The following is a 12,630-nucleotide window of genomic DNA, read 5'->3' as shown; positions in this document are numbered from 1 at the left end:
GAGGCGCCCACGAACTCACCTTGCGCCCCGCGCCGGCCCGATGTGGTCGCGATTCCCGCTCCCCCCCCGTTCCTCCTCCCGGTCCCCGGCGTGGCCCGCGCTACTACGCCCGTCCGCCCTCAGCCCTCCGCCCCGTTCCCTCCCGGTGTGCGCTCCCTTCTTCTCAGGGCTGACCCCACCATTCCCCCTCCGCGCACATTCCTCCCGCATGGCCTCCATACCTACACACACCGCCCCCAGCCCCGCGTCTGCCCACAGCCTCGCCCCCACCTTTGGTGCAGCCCACCCAATTCCTTCCTCTCCCTCCCACCCCGCAGCCCGTCCTTGCTGCAGCTGTCCCGCTCTCCCTGTGCACACACACGCACCAGCACAGCCCCCGCGTTCCCCGGCGCTGTCGCGCTCCTTGGTGGCGCTGGGTGGGTGTCACTGTCTGCACGGGTGTGTCTGGCCCTGGGTGGGCTGGGAGCTCAGTAGACTGCAATAACGTGGTGGGCAGCAGGTTTGTGTTTGCTGGGCTTCCTGTGGCTCAGACGAGGTGTACTGACGGACACCTCGTGCATGTGCTGGTGTGGTAGGTTTGTGAGGAGGCTGTTACTGTGTCTGTGTTCTCTTGCTTTGTAGTTGAGTTGTGGTGGGTCTTGTTTGGATGTTCATGGTGTCTCGAAATCTCAATTGCTCTGTGAGGGCTAAATTCAGCCTTGGCAGCTGCAGCGTATAATGGAAGGAAGGCTTTGGTAGAACGTGTGCGTGACTGAGTTCTGATGAATTGTGGAAAGGGACTAGAGTGATTTCAGGGACAGCTTTATGAAAGCTGCCTGGAACACTGAAGCTGTCAAGAGTGGGTGGAGGAGGAGGAGTGGGAAATCTAGAGGAAATAGTGAAGATGGTTCCTGCTTACAGAAAGTTTGAAATTGTTCTTGCCCTGTAAGGAGCTTGAACAGGAGTAATTATTGAAGGCATAAAGACAGGTTTCCTGGGAGAGAACACTGTTTACCTATGTTAAAGATAAAATTAGAAGACACTGATCAATAATAGAGCAAAGGCTAATAGGATGAATAGAAATGGCTTTCCTATCCTGCAAGGAAAAGAAAACAATCGATGAAAATGTAATAGAGCATACCTCCCACTAACGAAGACTTGGCTCATTTAATACAGCAGTTAACTGTGCCTTGGAACTTGTATTGCTGGATGTTACCCTTTGGTCTAAGAGCTTAGCAGCCTCCCTAAAAGGGAACACAGATTTCTCTAGAAATGTTCGTGTTATTCAGGTTTCTAATACTAAAGGTTTGTATTTGTGTGATACTGTTGGGGAAAAAAATAAGCTCTCATGCTTTTAGGATGTTGACTAAATACTAAACAATAAGGTTTTAGAGAGAGCTTTTCTTATAGTGAAGGTACGCCAGAAAGGCCTTCTTCTGACTTTTTCTGCACCATTGTCCCCAAGAAAATGGGCTTCAAAGCTGCTCTGGCTTAGGGGAGCAGGTTTTTAGGTCCTTAATACCATCATTATTATGGTTGTGCTGTAAACCTTAAGCAGCAGGTGGGTGCCTCTGCATGTGGAGCAGGAGTGATTTGGTCTTGCTGTAAAATGATTGGGAAGCTTTACTATTGAAGTCAGCGTTTCTGACCAGCTCGGTGGTGTGGGCAGATGTTTTTCTTTGTATTCTGCTCAGGTCTCAGAGCACTTGAACGAGTTGTGTTTTGGAGATGTGGGGCAAAGGCATGAGCACCTCCCAACCACTGGGCATCTTTTGGACTTTAGTTTGTCTGTCTCCTTGGGACACGTGGCAGTCAAAAGGGGAAGGTTCTTAGATAAACTGGTCAGAAAATGAGTTCAGTGTGACTGGCTGATTTGGCATAATGAAAGCATTCTGAGCTGTCTGGTCTCTAAGCATTTGACAGAATCCGGCTAGAAATCTGCCTTGTTCTCTGTCAGCTTCTTTGCCTGTTTGCTGGTAGCAGGCTGGGAGGTGAGCTTTTGCTAATTGTGGGATTAGGGTTCTTTTCTTCTCATGGATAAAGGAAGGGTGGGTGGGGTTTTTTTCTAGCACTAAATAACTTTTAAAACACCTCCTCCCCCCTCAAAAAAGGTAGCTCCTTTTTCTACCCAGTTCTACTGCTGAATTAACTGAAACATCTAATAATCATGTTTTGACATAAGATGACAACCTTTCAATTTCCACGTGAGGAGCTTAGGCTTCATTCCTTCTCCCTTCCTGTTGTGGTTTCATTTTTAATTGGCTTATGTTTACATTGAGGGAGATAAACTGTTACCTGCTCCTTCTAGCAGAAGGGCCTGTTTCATTTTCCAGCAGCTCAAAGGGTATCTTTGAGCTCTTGCAGCAATGTCTGGTGGAAACAGTGAATTCCTCAGGAGATGTTTGTTGTTTGGTCCTAGCTGCTTCAAGAGCCCAGTGTTGTATTGAATGAAGGTTGAAGTAAAACACGAAGTTTCAAATCAGACTTGTTGATTCTGAAGAGCCACTGCTATTACTTGTTTTCTCAGTGTTTGCAGCCTAAACTTGAGGAAACCAGGGAAAGCAGCAGTGAATGTACGGGTTGGTCTGTCTACGATATGAAGAAGATAGCACAGCCTCAGAGAGAAATTGCATTTAACCTTTGTACAGTAGAGCTTTTCTAGTACACGCCTGCTGCTGGCTGCCCGTGTAACAAAGCAGCTGTGTGTTATTGAACGGCCCTGGCTGGGGGCAGAAGCTCTTCTCTGCTTTAGAGTTTGTGATTGATTGTGCTTGCTGAGGCCCTGGAAATTTGAGGTGCTGTAGAGAATAGCACTGGGTTGCAGTTTTGTGTGCTGACTTGCCCAGCCGTTCGCTTGGAGCGCTGTGTCTGTTGTGTGCTCTTCTCACTTCTTCCCAGACTCATTGGGGTTTGCTTTCTTGTGGTGGTTTTTTCCTGTCAGGACCTCACACCCTACCAGAATACTTGGGACTCTGAAAGCAGTTTGACACTGTGGTAAAATGGATTGAAACACTTAGCTGAAACAACTGTAAAATATTACAGTCCTTGAACTGAAAACACACTTATAGTAAGGGGTTTGGGGGTGTTTATTTTCTTTTTTTTTTTCCTTTCTTTTTTCTCCCCCATTTTTGTCTATTTTTCTTTTTTGGTTTGTTGGTTTTTTTTTTCCCCTTTTATGGACTACTTTTGGGGAGAACAACTGGGCTTGTTTTCAGAGCAGCAATTCCCCAGGACAGTTTTGGAAGTGAAATTCTGCCAGCTAAAGCAGTGAGTTGCAGGCATCCTCCAGGAGTCTCACCTCAGAGTCTCCCTCTTCTAAGAAGAGGCAGGGGCTGGAGTACTCGCTCATAGCCAGGTTTTCTCTCTTTAAAAATCAGGTCAGCCTCCATGGGGTTTTTGTTCCTGATGGTGTAAGTATAACATGTCTGGGAAGGCAACAGAGCAAGCTGTGTCCAGGGAAAATGCAGTGTATAGGCAAGCTGCTCAGGAACTGTGCTGTATCTGGGTTTGACGAGGTCTTTTATAGCCCCTGAGGGGCATAATTCACAGGAAACCTGAAAAGGGAAATAACTGACGTTCTACCTGCAGTATTAACCCATACAGTAGCTGGATATTTGTCTCCCCACCCACAAGTCTGTCTCTGTGTTGAAAGGATGGGAATGTTGCTGTTACTATCTTACAGTCACAGTGCCTGGGAATCTGATGATACTGAAAGTATCAGCTATTTGAGGATGCTGTATAATGAAGAGTGACCAAGAGCATAGAGAGTTGGTTTCACAGCCTCACATTTTTTGTGTCTAGCCCCAAAATGTCCATCTCTGCTTGGGTATTTTGTATGTGTGGCCCCCGATCAATTTGCTAATAAGAAATGGTCCCTCTGATTCAGCAAAGAAAATGACTGCAACATGTTATGTAGTGCAGCAGTGAGGCTTCAAGAAGGAGATGAGATGAAATAATGCCTTAAAAGCTGACCTTGCCGATCCAGTGTTCCCTCCTCAGGCTGCAGAACATGACATGGATGCTATTGGAGGCTGCTGAGCTGATTGCTTGGGAGCCTGCAGCTGCCTGGTTGTCTCCAACACAGATACAGCCTAGGCAGCAGTAATGTAGCTGTGCGTCTGTCCAGGTTACTTGAAATGAACACGGACAAGTCAGTCACCTTAGAAGGCGGGTTAGAAGTGAGTGAATTTATATTCATGGCTCACCACATCCTGTCTCGTCCTTGCCAGTTTTGCTAGGAAAGACTGGTTAGTGGTGGGTGAAGCTATTTGCAGCTAATTGTCCCACCAGCTGGGAGTGCATTCTCTCCTCCTCCAAACTCTCCTGACTTACAGACTTCCTCCCCCCCCAATGACTTTGTGATGGCACTGATTTTACAAGAGTCTTAAGCCAAAAGTCATTCATATAAATTCCCTTTCAGGCAACTTCATGCAACCAGGTAATTTAGTGTCACGATGTCTGGAAATACTGGGTTTAAGTTTTTTCCTATTTTTAGGGCTGCACCCTCTCAGGCTGATGCTTGGTGTGGTTTTTTTTTCTGTATAGAGAAAATGCATTGCTGCTAATGGCTTTTGGGATAGTGACTCCCATGAGTCCAGGAATACAGAGAAATATAAAGGTCCTAATTCTGCTTTCCAAAGCTTTTGCCTCTGTAGGATTTAAATTTTTCTTGATGAAGTAGCAGGGCAGGAGATGAGTGTGGAGGGGCTAGTGTTAGATAGGAGCAATGAAATTAGAAGTTCGTGGTTTTGGGGAATTAAGAAGGATGTTTGTGTCTTATGTCCAGAGGTTAAAAAAAAAAAAAAGAAAGAAAAGAAGAACAACAAGGCACAAACAAAACCAAACCAATCACTTGTTATTGTAGCAATAACAGAATGGCTTTATAGTGAGTGTGGCCTTGGGTGCTTTGTGGAGAATCACTGATTTTACTTCTGCAGTGCTTATCACTGCTGCATGTCTGCATCAGAGAATGATTGCTAGGGAAGTCAGATGTGCCACTGCCCTCATAGGCACCACTGCACAGTTGCCTAGACCTGTGATAAGATGTCTGGGTTCTTTCAGCTCATTTACTTGCTAAGTCGAAGTATGGATCTGATCTGGTAGATTCTATATGTCATGTTCTGCGTGGAAAAGTATACTCTAGTGTATTAGAAAAACTTGCTTTGTGCGTGACTGCCACAAGTTCAATACTTTTCCATGCTGCTGTAGAGTTTGAGTTCTGATTCTTCTTAAAGAAACTGTATACACTGTGGTAACTTTAAAACTGTTGTCTACCCTGTCTTGGCACTTGGAGGTGGGAAACAATGAATGCAAGTGGTAGTGGAATAAGTTCTGATTTGACTTTGTTCTTGAGAGTTTGGAAAATGCAGTGCAAACATCCTCTGTCATGTGGGACACAACTGTTTACAACACATCCTTTTTTCTTCTTGCCTCTTTCCCCTCTGCAGAATATCTATAGTCTTTCTGTGTTTCTCCCCTGGGAGCAGAGGGCTTGCCTGGTTTGTGTGGAGTGGGGCTGTTGGGAGTATGGGAAAGGGACACAGTGCTTGGCCCAAGTGTGTTTGATCCTGTTCTCAAAGGAGCGGTTGGAAGGTTGGGGAACATCCCTTCTCCTCCTCTCCCTCCCCCTTTCTCTCTTTTTCCTGTCCCCTTCCAAAAAAGGGACTGGATGTTGACCTATCACAATGTGGGTCAGTCCACAAAAAAAAAAAAAAAGAGGTGGAGGAGGAGGATGGGGGGAGTGGGGGGAGGAGGGCTGTGCGAATACAGTGAGACAACAGAAATTAATAGAGCAGAAAAAAACTCTGGAAAGAAGAGTGCATGGCTCAGGGTAAAAGGGTTTTGTTGTTGATTCTGAGTTTTTTAATGGATGCATGGGGAGGGGAAGCTTCTCTTGGGATGACTATGGGCTAGCAAAATGGGTGGGGGCCATGTGAGCTGGAAGTGGAGAAGATTTTTGTGGTATTTTCTGATTTTAACTTCCCTAAAATGAGAAAAGTGGGGATGTGACCTTGCTGAAGGTGAAATTGTTTGTGTGTACATTGCGGTCTTGTGTGTATGTAAGCATTGGATCATCTCTTGAATGTGACTTAGTGGGTGTGTACCTTGCCCTGTGGTTTGGTCTTCTTTAGGTGCCTGATTTCTCTGCCTTCTGCTTCTGAGCTAATGGCTCCCTGCTCCACTCTTGCTGATGCTACTGGTCTTCTATCCCAGTGACACTTTTCTCTTGTTTCACTGACTGTACCAACAACTGTGAAATTGTGACTGGGCCATCTCCTCAGACCGCTCACTCCTCTAAAGAAATAACATTGAGGAGAACTGCATTTGGATCTGCATTTGTTGTGCAGGCAGACAAGTGCATTAAGCTGACATGGAGTGCAGTAACTGTAGATGCAAGCAGTGTGTGTGCTTGTAAGTCTGGTGAGTGCTTGTCTTGGGACTGAGCGCAGCGTTGCTCATGTGTGTTCAGAGTTACCTATGTGTGCCTGTGTGTCAAGTGTGTGTTGTGGGGGGACTTTCACCAACTTGGAGTTAAGAAAGCTTTGCCCAGCATGAGCAGTAAAATGTAAATGAGCTGTACTGGTTAAAATTGCATGCCAGGTCACATACTTAACTCCGATTGTTTTGGGAGTGCTGCTGGAGAGCTTAAAAATGCACTGTTGGGACCTTTTCATGTCTCATAGCTCAGTAAACTAGATGCCACCCCAGAGAGCAAAAGCAGTTTAAGAAGTAATAAATGTAAAAGTGTTTAATTTTTCTTGGATTGCTATCACTGATTTCAGCTGTGCCAGTGACTCTCTTACTGTGTAGTGCTATTTTGTCCTATCTACCTGCTCCTTTTCCTCTCTTTTACCATTTCAGCTGGTGATGCCATCCCTTTGGGTGTTGAAAAGACCTTAAATTAATTATTTATCATATATACCTAGCATGATAGAGAGAGCTGGTCCCAGTTGGCAATTCTGGGCATTGTTATAATTAAAATAGTCTAAAATAAACCTTGAACCATTTTGTCCTGTGTTTTTGTATTCCTTGTAAGTCTAGGGCACATTGTCAAAAAACATTAAGCTGCTGCTTTCACTAATATAAAGCTCTTGCTTGTGTCCTAATAGATGCAGAAAGCTCAGGCTTTGATTTATCTACTGCATGGCACTTCTGTATTGGCCTTTTTGGATCCAGAATAAAGATAATTTAGTGGAGAAACTCTTGGAGGCATAATAATTTGAGGGGAATGGAAAATGGTTTTGTGGTATTTTAACAAAGTTCAGTACGGTGGATATTTAAAGCAATGTAAGTGTGGATTAAGTTTTAAGGAAGAACACTTTCTTGTCTCGTAGCTCTCCAGGAGAACCTTGCAGCCAGGTTGTGTGTGTTTTTTTGGTTTGTGTCTTGAACAGCAGAAGGAGGCTTAGCTGTTAAGACTCTTTCATGGGATAGCTTTGTGTATCGTTCTTTGCTCGCTCAGCAGTTTAGAAATTAAATACTTTCAGCCTCGGATGAGATGATCTATTTTAAAAACACAGATTGTATTTGCAGATGGGAGAGAACAGCTTCCGAGTCCTGTCATGTGGGGCTCTTTTCCTATTGGCACTGGGGTAGGTCTCCCTCAGAGCAGGCAGACACCTCCTCCTTCATTAGATTGTGGTTGAATATGTGTTCAGATAAACCCCATGGTTTCTTCCCTCCTCTTACACCACTTTTGTTGCATCAGAAATGAGGTTTTCATATTTATGTTTGTTTATGTAGAAATAGCTCCTCCTTAGCGGTAACATTTTCCATGCCTTTATGCAAGCCAAAAATGAAGTTTTTTGTTTTCGCTTTTGCCACATCCTGTCTGTTTTCTGTTCTGAGTTTATTTTCAGCAGAAGAAACTGCCATGTTAATGTTGGAGACAGAAGATCTCTGTTTCCAAAAGATACAGGACTGGCAATCTGCTTCTAATGGAGAATTAGTGTGCTGCTGTTTTTTCTGTGGATGCAGGCCATGTGGATGCATTGCTGCTACTTCACATCTGTGTGGTGTCTCTAAGAGAACTGGTCCCCATGCCGTTTGGAGCTTCCAAGGATCTTAGGAACAGTGTTTTGCATCTCCAGGTTTTTATCAGGATAGCTATCTTGGTAGTAATAGTACAGGCTTTGTTTTGTTTTCGCCGCCTTGCATTGAGAGCACCCTCTAATACTCGTGAAGTGTTTCCAGAAGATGTGTAGATAAATGTAAGAAGCACTAGGTTGGTGTTTAAGCTAATGCCCTGGTAGCACAAGGCCTTGTCTTGCTCTTAACGTGCATAACTTGTAATGTCATCTGGGCAGGAACAGGTGACAGCTTGTAGGGGATGGGGGCTCTGCTGCCCATCTTGGGAAGTGGTTGTGTACAGACCTCACACAGACCTCAGCACTGCCAGAAACTCCTGTAGCCCATGTAGAAGAATCATACGAGCTCTAAACCAGGTTTCCTGTGGGTATCCTGGAATACACCTAACCTATGTCTGAAAGCCCTGTGTGTTTACCTGGATGTACTTTTATGTGTGCTTTGTTTCCAATTCCCAAAGTTTAGTGCTTTTCCTGGCTTTCTGTACTGGTCCTGTTATATTGCAGGCTACCTCCGGGGGGAGCAAGGTAGTCACTTGGAGATGGGGAAAGCTCCAAGAGTGAAGTTTAGAAGTGTTGAAATATTTTCCTTTGATATATTTAGGAGAGCTCTCCAGAGAGGGAGAATAAGTGTGCAAGGAACTTTACTCTCCCTTGAACTGGAAGCAATGAGGTGGAGATGAAAGAGGTGGGCAGAGAACACAGGATATGGCGGAAGATTAAGAAACGCTTCAAAATTTATTATGCATTAGATTGATTTGTATCACATTGGTAATTCAGGTTTCTAAATGTCCCTAATTTGACATACGGTAACGTCAAGCGCTTTCCTCATGGTTTGGTACCTTGCAGTGCTGGGAACTGTATGGACAGAGAACAAAAAGATGGTTGTCCCAGGGAGCTTAAAATGCGCAAGAAACAACAGAGAAATACAGTCAGCTGGGAGGAGCACCAGGAAAGAGATCCCAGCCAGGAGCCTGACTGGTGTCAGGTCGTTGCACAACTGAAGTAGCAAAGTAGTGGGGAAGATGGAGGTGAATAGGGAATAGCTTTGTGGCTGTTGGAAAGTACCTTTTTACCCAAGCATGAGAGGAAGCAGGAAGATGAGTTGTGGCACTGACTTGGGCTGTGATGAAGGTAGATGTCCAAGAAATAAGTGTCAAAACACATTCACAGTGTCAGGTAAGAGGGAAGCTGCTGATACCAAGGTACTGGATCCGTAGCTTCTCAAGGCAGTATTTTTGTTGTGACATGTTCTCTGGCACCACCTTTGCCGGGCTTGTGTCCTGTTGCACAGTGGGGAAGAGGCATCTCAGAAGCAAGGCCTGTTGAGAGGCTTGCCGCAGCCCACCCTCATGGTGCTGTTTTTAACAAGGTAGAAGAGGAGCTAGCGGACTGAGCTGGTGGTAGTGGATGAGCTGAAATCCACTCTCCTGGTTAAGGCTCCAGTCATCTGTGCTGTTACCTGCTTCTTAAGTATAGACCAGAATTGCTCTTACAGATTCAGCTTCTTGCATACAGTAGTATTTCGTAACAGCTTTGTGCACTGCTTATACCTGTCGCTGTAGCTATGATGTGTGGGACTTGAGGAGATTAGAAGGGACAATTTGGAAGGTTTATGTTAATTTTGCAGATTTTGGAGTACAGCATTCCTTCATGTTTCACTAGCAAGGAGAATGAACTGCAAACTAATGCATAGAACCAATAAAAGGCATCAAGGAGATAAAAAGCTGTCTTCAGGGGTAACCCCAAAGATCAGGGGAGTGCTCAGGGGTGAGGTGGTTTGGGGTTTGGGTAGGCGATGTAGAACCCTGTTTTGTAAGAGAGTTTGTGTATTTTCTTTCAGAACACAGTGGTGGAAAAAGGTATTAATTTCAGTGACTGTGAATTGAAGGGGATTAGGTGAAGAATGATGCACAATCATGCAATTAATGGCTGTTGATTTGTAATCACAACGGGGCAATGTTCAGATTACATACACAACTTCAATTTATAAGTGACCTCGCTTCTGAATACATAACCCCTGTCATGACAAAATGCTTGTTGATCACATTTTGCTGTTTCCATTTATTTTAGAATGAGTGCAGAGACACAGAAGAATTCCCTTTTGGATCCTTGGTTCTGCTGATGTTAGGGATGCTGCATTTGGGTCTGTGCCATTGATGTGGTTTGATTGTCTGGAGTGCGGAGGTCCAGGTCCTGTTCCTCCTGGCACCTGTGGTCTGCTGTACAGATCCTCTCCCCCCATGAACTTTAGGAAGGGCTTAGCAGCTTCCTGTCTTGCATAGCTCCCAAAGTGCACTGGGATGTGCAGGACTGCAGCTGGCTGGACTTTATTTAGAGCTAGGTTAACCACAGGTGCATCTGCTCTGATTTCATTTTAGATGTGCCCTTTTTGAGCTTTGTGGAAGCACTCTCAGCACTGTGCATGTTCAGTTGCTTCAGAAGTTACTTGGGTAGAAATCCCTTTCTTCTCAAAGCAGTGAAAACCTTGCTGACTTGTGACATCTCCACCCAGCCTCCATCTCTCCAAATTTTTAGATACAGAACAGATAATGAAGAGTGTGTGTATGTGTATGCTTAGAAGCTCAAAACTTAAGTGATACTTCCTGTACTGATCAGGCCTGGAAAGGAATTATCCTACTGTACATGCAGTTATGGAAAGCTGTAACTTGGAGCAGGGATATTTTGGAAAAACAACAACTGGAAAGAACAAAGAAAAGCCAAGTTTGATGATTAATTTATAAAATAAAGCACAGCAGTTGTGCAACTCCGCCTGTAGTAAGATAATACATGCTTAAACAAATCTGGGTATTTCCCAGGATTTTCCTCTTTCCCCCATGGAAGAAAGCAAAAAGGAGGTGGAGTGTGACATAAGGTAACATCAGACTGCTGCACATCACTGATACAGGAGTGTGTTCTGGAAAAGCCTGTGCTAAAGGGGCCATTTGCACATCTTAGTGTGCATGTGGAAAGGACTTGCTACTGGCACTCTGCTTTTACTGGGTACCTGTTCCCTAGTTTGTGGTGTGTCTTCAGGTGAAGCAAGGCTGGGGCAGTTCCTCTGTGAATACATGTTCTCTTTCGTGTTCTGTAACAACCTGTCAGTAGATGACAGATGTGTCCTTCCCTGCTGCAGCTGTAAACTGTGGCAATGGATCATTGGCCTTTCTAAAGCCCTTTCCATCCACTGATCATAAAGGCCTGGCTAAGAGCTATGTCTTGGGCTTTTATAGAAGGGCTATTCCGAAAAATATTAGGAGGTTATCAGAAGGAGGCAGTATTATGCTGTTCCCTTTGATAGTCACATCAGAAGCAGCTCTTCTAATGGATACAACCAATGGCTGCCTGCTTGTGATCTTGGTTTAAGTGGATTATCTTCCTCCAATCCAGAGGTCACACTAGAGCCTGCTTATGACCAAATTGAAAATAATAGCTACTTTAGATCTTAGACCTTCAAGAATTTGTTCCATTGAAAGAAGATAGCTTTTTATCCAGGAAATGGCCAAGGGTCATGCTGCTTTGAAATCTTGCATATTCTTGTGTTCTGCATGTGTTTTTATGTGTCAGCTGGCTTTTAAAAGCCAATCAAGTTAAATTCACATCATGTAGAAAACAATGCAAAGTTAGTAAAATTAGTAACAGGCTGGCTAAATGTACCATGCCATACAAATTTTGGTAAAAGCATGGCTTTCATGCTATTCATGCTGTCAAAGTGAGAAGAGCTTTCACTGCATGGCCTTCAATGAGGGTGCTTTGGGCTGAGTGTGGTTTTCAATGTGGCAGTAGGAGAGGTGGGGACTGCTCGCTGGAGGAATTAGGATATTCTTCCCCCTGCCCCCTTCCTGCACAGGGACACTGTGGCACATGTTCTTGTTGATGCTTGGCAGGCTAACCATGACACTAGGACACAGCAGAATAGCCTGTACTCATGGAAAATAGAGCCGTTAACTTAGGTGTGCCTGTCACGTTCCAGTACGGATTATTTAGACACTTCCTTCTGATCTTTTTACAAGAGTGTGTAGTGATAGGACTAAGGGAAATGGCTTTAAACTGAGAGTAGGTTAATTAGATATTAGGAAGAAATTCTTTACTGTGAGAGAGGTGAGACATTGGCACAGGTTGCCCAGAGGAGTTAGGGATGCTCCATCCCTGGAAGTGTTCAGAAACAGGTTTGTTGGAGCTCTGAGCAACCTGGTCTAGTGGAAGGTGTCCCTGCCCGCAGCACACAGCTCGGAGCTAGATGATCTTTAAGGTCCTTTCCAACCCAAACCATCCTGTGATTCTATGATCTCCAGTGAATGCTATATTCATCTTACGTATTTTTGTTGCAGAAGGGTGGTGATGATGGCAGTGGCCGGATTTCATGGTCTCTGGGAGGCTGTCAGAGGTTCCTGAGTACCATGTGATCTGTTATATCACGAGGGGTGGCAGTGGCAGGCTTACCCAGGTCCTGTTCATAAAACATGTGAGCAGCCTGGTGAAAGGCATGTGAGAGGTGTAAAGTTCTGTTACATTCCCAGCTCTTTTCAGGTGGGTTCAATTGCTTTGTGGTTCTCTTCCCTGACAG

The sequence above is a fragment of the Corvus brachyrhynchos genome, unplaced genomic scaffold, assembly GCF_000691975.1.
Source record: "Corvus brachyrhynchos isolate BGI_N302 unplaced genomic scaffold, ASM69197v1 scaffold56, whole genome shotgun sequence".
NCBI lineage: Eukaryota > Metazoa > Chordata > Aves > Passeriformes > Corvidae > Corvus > Corvus brachyrhynchos.
The sequence above is the reverse complement of the archived record's forward strand: the minus strand, read 5'-3'. Positions refer to the sequence as shown.